This window comes from Elephantulus edwardii, unplaced genomic scaffold, assembly GCF_000299155.1.
Source record: "Elephantulus edwardii isolate Elephantulus edwardi_28Jun2011 unplaced genomic scaffold, EleEdw1.0 scaffold00011, whole genome shotgun sequence".
In the NCBI taxonomy this organism is placed as follows: domain Eukaryota; kingdom Metazoa; phylum Chordata; class Mammalia; order Macroscelidea; family Macroscelididae; genus Elephantulus; species Elephantulus edwardii.
Window position 1 is genome coordinate 31,061,002 of NW_006399761.1, and position 7,675 is coordinate 31,068,676.

Here is a 7,675-nt window from a genome sequence, read left to right on the forward strand (position 1 = left end):
GATATCTGGGATGTTGATTGTAGGTCCAAATAAAATGAAATTGTTGATAATGTTAATCTTTTCTCCATTTATTATGATGTCACTCTTGTTGAGAAATATTTTTTTAAAAATATGTGTTGCATTGGGGAAATTTGCTGTCAAGGATCTCTCCAAAGTTCTAAACAGCAAGGATTTCCATTTAAAGCCTAAGGGGCACCTGATCCTAGACATAATATTTTCAATTGTGTCTTATGCATCTGGAATGTTGGGTAATGAATAAGGAAGATCTTAGAAGAATCAATGTCTTTGAATTTTGGTGGTAGTAAAGAGTATTGGGTATACCACAGACTGTCTTGGGTGAAGTGCAACCAAGGTACTTCCTCGAGGCAATTTTGTACAGGTATATTGTCAGGAGGGGCTAGTCCCTGGAAAAATGCATCATGCCTGGAAAGATGGAGGGTCAGTTAAAATGAAGAAGGTCCTCCACAAGGTAAACTGACACAGTGACTGCAAGGGAATTGAGCATATCAGAAGTGAGGAGAATGCCACAGAATAGAACAAAGTTAAAATCTGTTGTTTACAGAGTCATTATGAATCATAGTTGACTTGATGACACCTAATGACAACAAATTTGCCTCAATTATTCCTTTGACTATTGTTGTAGTTTTAGGGTTTATGTCTAGGTCCTTGATTCATCTAAAGTTAGTTTTGTATATATATTGCGTGGAGTTTAGGTCTTGTTTCAATTTTCTGAAGTAAATATTCAGTTTTGTCAGTTTTTTTATTAAAGAGACTAACTTTCTTAGTACTGCACAGTATTCCATTATGTTAACGTACCTTAATCTTCTGCAACAAGTGCTTCAAGTCCTCCTCACTTTCAGCAAGCAAGGTTGTGTCATCTTGCATAACCTAGGTTATTGATGACTCTCCCTCCAATCCTGATGCTACACTCCTCTTCATAGAGTCCAGCTTCTTGGATAATTTGTTCAGCATACAAATTCAATAGGTATGGAGAAAGAAAACAACCCTGATGCATTCTCTTCTCAATTTTAAACTATACAGTGTTCCCCTGCTCAGTTTTCACAACAGCCTCCTGGTCCAGGTATAGGTTCCACATGAACACAATTGAGTGTTCTGAACTCTTCTTTTTCTCAGTGTCAGCCACAACTTATAATGATCCACTCAAATGCCTTTGCATAGTCAATAAAGCACAAATAGACATTCTTCTGATATCCCTTACTTTCAACAAGAGTCCATCTGACATCAGTAATGATATCCCTAGTGTCACAGCCTTTTCTAATCCAGCTTGAACTTCCAACAGTTCCTTATCTATGTATTGTTCTAGCTATTTTTTTAATGATCTTCAGTAGTATTTTCCTTTCATATTACTCATCATGGACAGTGTTTTGGTGGAGCTCCTATATTGATTCAGGTTTGGAAACAGGAGTGGCATCTACTTCCTAAACCACATACCTCTGGAAACTTTATGATGGTTCTTGTATTTAAATGTCAGTTGGGCCCAAGGACCTATTGCTATTGTTATTTCATTTTGAAAGAATATTCTTCTAAGTTGTGCAGCACTCTTCTGTCAATTTGCTGTACTAAGGTAATCTGGGTTTGCTGTGAAGTTAAATCTTGTGTCATTGAGGATCAAACGCCGTAATGGCTGCCCATGGTAGACAGTGTTTAGTGGAGCTCCCAGTTTAAAAAGGTTTGGAAGCAGAAGTGACACCCATTTCCTAAACCACATGCCATAGTTTCTGGAAACTCTATGAACCTGAAGAAACAATAATAGTTATAGAAAGGCTTCAGGCCTTTTGTTCATAGGGTTGCTATGAGTTGCCTTCAACTCAATGGCAATTAACAACAACAATAATATATTAATCATATTGTTCAATAGTTTCCACAATCAATTGGATCATCTTTCTTGGGAATGAGAACAAATATCGACCTTTTCCAATCCACTGTGCAGACAGCTGTCCTACATATTTCCTGTCTAGTAGTCTAGTGAGCACAACCAGGGCTGCATCTGTTAATTCAAACAAGTAACTTGGTATCCCATCAATTTGTGGGGCCTTAGTTTTGTCAATGCCTTCAATGAAGCTTCTACTTCCTCCTTCATTACCATTGGCTCCTATTCATATGGTACTTCCTGAAAGCATCTTTCAACATAGCAACATGAGGCTAAAATTTGTCTTTCAGCTTGAGAAATGCAGAGCGAGTTCTTCCCTTTTTATTCTCCAATTCTAGCTTTCTGCATATTCCAGTATAATACTTTCCTTTGTCCTCCCAAGATGCCCTTTGAAATCTTCTGTTCAGCTCTTTCCCTTCAACATGTTTTCCTTTTGTTTTGGCTTCTCAATACTCCAGTGCAATCTTTAGAATCATTCTGACATTAATTTCGATTTTTTCTTTCTCCTCCATTTTTGTAATGACCTTTTGCTTTCTTCATGGATGATATCCTTGGTATCATCCCATAACTCATCTGGTCTTCGATCATTGGTGTTCAGTGCCTTAAATCTATTCTTAACATGATCTTGAAATTCAGATAGATTTGATTCAAGATCGCATCTGATTCCTGTGAACTTATTTTCATTTTCTTCGGTCTCAATTTGAACTTGCTTCTGATCTGACCCACAGTCTGCTCCTGGCCTACTTTTGACTGCTGATGTTGAGCTTCTCCAACAATTTCTTCCACAAATGTAGTCAACCTGATTGCTATGCAGCCCATCAGGTGAGATCCATGTGTAACGTTGCCATTTGTATCATTTTTGAAAAGGCATTTGCAATTAATAAATCATTGTAAATACAAAAGTCATTCTATTTCCAGCCTCATTTCTATCACCAAGCCCATATTTTCCAAATACTATTCCTTCTTCACTGTTTCATACTTCTGCATTCCAGTCACCAATTATCATTAATGTATCTTGATTGCATATTCGCTCAATTTTGGACTGCAATATTTGATAAAAACTCTCAATTTCTCCTTCTAGTAGGAGCATATATTTCAATAATATTCATGTCAATAAGTCTCCCTTGAGGGAATGCTGGTGGCCTAGTGGCAAGAAGCTGCACTGCAATCCAGAAGGCACTTGGTTCGAATCCACCAAATGCTACACTGGAAAAGGAGGGGAAATCTCCTCCTGTATCAGTCAGATCTGATTCAACAGTCACACACATAAAAAAAATATTATAATAAAAGTTTTTAAAAATAGTAAAATAGGTCTTCCTTGTATGTGTATGGGTATTGTCTTATCACTCACCACATTGTATTTCAGGATAGAACTTGAAATTGACTTTTTACTATGAATGCAACACCATTCTTCTGTTTTTCACTCCCTGGATAGTATACCATATAAGCATCTAATTCAAAGTGGCCAAAGTTGGTCCATTTCATCTCACTAAAGCCCAGAAGGTTAAGGAAAAACCATAGCAAACATAATTTAATAGTTGTAACATGGATACATAGCTTGAATGTTGGAAAACTGGAAATTGTTAAAAATGAAATGGAACTCATGAATGTCAACATACCAGGTATTAGTTAGGCCAGTAGAAGGAGGGAAAGAAAATAGATATACAATAAAATAGAACCACAGACTCCAGGGTTGCTTGGAGTGAGTACTGCTCAGAACCTCACTAACCAGCCTCCTAGTAATTAAGGCAAGACTCAGGCTGCATTGATTCAACCCAATGACTGCTAATTCTGCAATATAATACACTATCATCTTTATCTCCTAATGCTAATCTATGGTTTTTTCAGTCTAATTTTTGCATAGAAGATACATGTATATTTTTATTTTTACTTTCCTTCTTGTCAAAGTCCACCTGAAATTCCGGTGATAAACAATATCAGAATCCTAGAATCTTGGTGACGGAAGGTTCCCAGAAGATCATCTAGTCATCTTCTCCTAAAGTTGAATCTTCTTGAAGATCTCCCTTCCACATGGTCCAGCTGGCTTCGTTTCCTATCTGCAATGACAAGGAGCTCAGGGACTACAATATCATGGGAAGCTTGTTTCTGAATCTCACTAACTACTGAGATGTTCTGCTTCTCTCCAATTCTCTGCAACTACGTGGAGTACATGCAAGGCCTTTCAGAGAGCATTGTATTTTATACCTAAAGATGATTCTCTTTCTCCAATTACTTTTCCTCCCAGATTTTCTCAACAGGCATGTGATTAACATGTTCCCTGTGATTCCCTTGAGTGAAACTGCCCTGTGTATTGCAGACTAGTTTGTATTATAGACCCCCTGGAAACTAAACATTCACAACCCGTATAATATATCCTCCAATTGTTAAAAACAATTGGAAGGGAGGAAAGAGGAAGGGAGGAGGGAAGCTGTGAGGAAGGAGGAGGGAAAGAAGGAGGGGAGGAGGAAAAGTAGGAGGAGGAGATAAAACCCAAACAGAATTTGCAGGCAAAGAGCGCATAGGAAGCATGAAAGGACTCCAGGATCTAGGTAGAGCACTGACACTATCAGGTCCAGGGTCTGGGCTCATTCAGTCTCAGTCCTCACAACAATCTTAGGAGGTAAATGTAATTGCTGCCATTTACATAAGAAAGATGAGGCACACAGCTAGAGGCTGACAGCATAAGATTCCACGCAGGAAGTCCATGCTTTTGCAGCCGTGCTGTATACTGCTTACTGCTTCTGAAAGCAAGAAAGCAAGCCTGTGTAGAGCCACAATTTGGGAATGGGGGGATGAGACATCAGAGGTTCTGTGTGGCGATCCCATTTCAAAGTAATTTCTAGGGCAATTTGGGTTCAAATGCTTTTGTGTTTCAGTACTAATTTTTACTCAAATTTTAATCAAAATAAAAAGATCCACCTGCATCTTGTTGATAGTTCAGAAAGCAATGGCCAAATGGCAAAGAGTTTAAATGAACTACAAGGCAATTCCATGAACAGAATAATTGAAAGATGGTTATTTGGGTGGGAAACAATGTAATTTGACTTTCTAATTCAGCAACATGACTTAATTGATAACATATGCTTCCCAGTCGCCACAGGATGACAGGAGGGTGGTTTCAGATGAGAGCAGTGTGAGATGGAAGATTCCTAAATATGGATAAGGAGGAAGGTTTTCTTCTATTAAATTTGAAGTTGGTATCACTAATTCTCATTCTCCTCCGTAATCTTGTGTTCATAACAACAGTATACAAAGCTTTCCTCATGAGGCTGTGTTGAGAATTTAAACTCTATCATGTCCATCAATGATGAGGACACTGGGGTGGCCTTGACCCAGTTTTTCAATGTTTCTCTGTCAGGGACAGTAATAGCTTTTTCCTCTTCAAAGGTTTTTGAAAATGTGGGTGAAGCCGTTTGTTATCATAATGACAGCTGTTTGGCATCGAGTTGGAACAGACCCATAGCTGACGCTCCAGCAGTTTTCAGAGTTAGTTAATCTCATGGGTGGAGATTGTCCATCTTTGTCCTATGGAGCACCTGGTTGATTTGAACCTCATGCCTTTGGGATTAAAGTATAGATTCTTATACTCCTCCTTCCTCCCTCCTCCTCCCTTCCCCCTCCTTCCTCGTCTCTTCCTTTCTTTTCCCTTTCTCCTTCCCTTCACCTCTTCCTCCTGTCCCTCTTCCCCACCTACTCTTCATCTTCCTTCTCTCCTTCTGCCTCCTCTTCCTCCTCCTCCTCGCCTCCTTCTTCTCTTCCTCCTCCCTCCGCTTCTCTCCCTCCTCCTTCCCTCATTTCCCCTCCTCCCATTCTTCTCTCCTCCTTTTGCCCTCCTCTTCCCTTTTCTCCTCCTCTTTGTAGCCCTCTTCTTCCTCCCCTCCTTCTCACACTCCTCTTCTCTCCCCCCTTCTTCCTCCTCTTCCTCTTCCTCCCTCTCCTCCTCCTCTTACCATCTCCTTACCTCTTCCACCTCCTCTTTCACCTCTCCTCCCCCTCCTCCTTCTTGTCCTAATAGCTTGTACTTCTCATCAGAGAACTCTTTATCTGTTACCGAAGTTGCTTTGTGGTAAGAAAAAAATTACTTGGAAGTTTACATGCCAGATACAATCAATACTATCAGCCCCCCAGTGTTCTCAACCAGCAATAAGGAAGGCAGGGGTATGCAAGTTTGTTTGCCATGAGTGAGGACAAACTCCAGTGTCATTTCTGCTCCACAGCACCTCACAGGATCAGGTTGAGATTGTGGCTTTACCTGAAATCACTCAGGTGTTTGTTTCTTTACCCTGCTCTGCTTCCTCAAATTCCCTGAGAGCAAATCTTCATAAGTTACTTGCACATATTTTTTTTTCTCTGCAGTATCAGGGAATATGAGACAGTCACTTTCTATGATTCAAACTATGTCAGTATTTAAGAAGGAACTCTGGTGGCACTCTGGTTAAAGTATCCAGTTCTTCACCTTTTGATGAGGGTTTAGAATTCACCAGCCGCTTCTCAGGAGTAAGATGTGACAATCTGGTTCCACGAAGATTTCAAGCTCACAAACCCTATGAAGCTGTTCTACAAGGGTCTGTATGAAGCAGAACTAACTCAACAGTCATGGATTTGGTTTAGTAAATAAGCATTTAATAAGTGTTAGTCTTTACTATATTTGCTATTATCAAAAGACTAATTGGATTAGGAAAGTTGGCAGTCAGGGACCTCTCCAGAGTGCTGAAGAGCAAAGATATCAAGGTGCACCTGATCCAGATCATGGTCTTTGCAATTACTTGTTATGCACCAGAGAATTGGACACTGAGCAAAGATGACAGAAGAAGAATTGATGCCTTTGAGTCGTGGTGCTGGAGAAGAGTATTGAACATACTAAAGACTTCCAAGAAAATAACTAGTTCTGTCCTTGAGAGGGTGACATCAAGATCCTCATTGGAAGCAAGGATTTTAAAGTTCCATTTCACATACTTTGAGCATGTTTCCAGAGGGACCAGTCTTTGGAGAAGGACATTATACTTGGAAGGGTGGAGAAACAGCACGAGAAAAAGATCCTGGATGAGATGGATTGACATATTACTGGAGTAATAAGGGCAAGTGTATTAGAGACAGTGAGATTGGCTCAGGATAGGATAGAGTTCAGAGCTGTTGTGCTTAAGGTCGCTATGAGTCACAGGCAACTCAACAGCATATGAGGACAACATTGTGAAACTCCCATGAACTTAGTAACTAGCAGCACTCTATGTGAATCAGCATTTTGTGAGTCATATTATTTTTATGTGCCATCAAGTTAAGTAAAATTCATAATGACTCTATGAACAACAGACCTGAACATTGCCCTATTCTGAGCCATCCTCATCGTCTCTTGAGCCCATTGCTGTAACCACTGTGTTAATCCATTTTATTCTGAGTCTTCCTTTCTTTTGCCTGTCCCTTTTTTTAAAAAATGCATTTTAAAAACTAATTATCGATGTGTAAGACATTAGGCCTTCCTTCTACAGTCCATTGGTCAGTCTTAGTGTGCTACAGTAATGACGGTGCTCCATGGGAAACACAAGATTAAAACACTCTATTGCTATACTGAAAATAAAAACAAAAACAAGGGAGTCTATGCACACCCATGTTTATCGTGGCTTTGTTCACAATAGCAAGGAGTTGGAAACAACCTAAGTTCTCATCAACAAATGAATGGATAGAGAAGCTGTCGTATATTCACACAATGGAATACTACACTGCATTGAAAAACAAGGAACTCATGCAATATTATTCAAAATGGGTGACCCTGGAGGACATTATGCT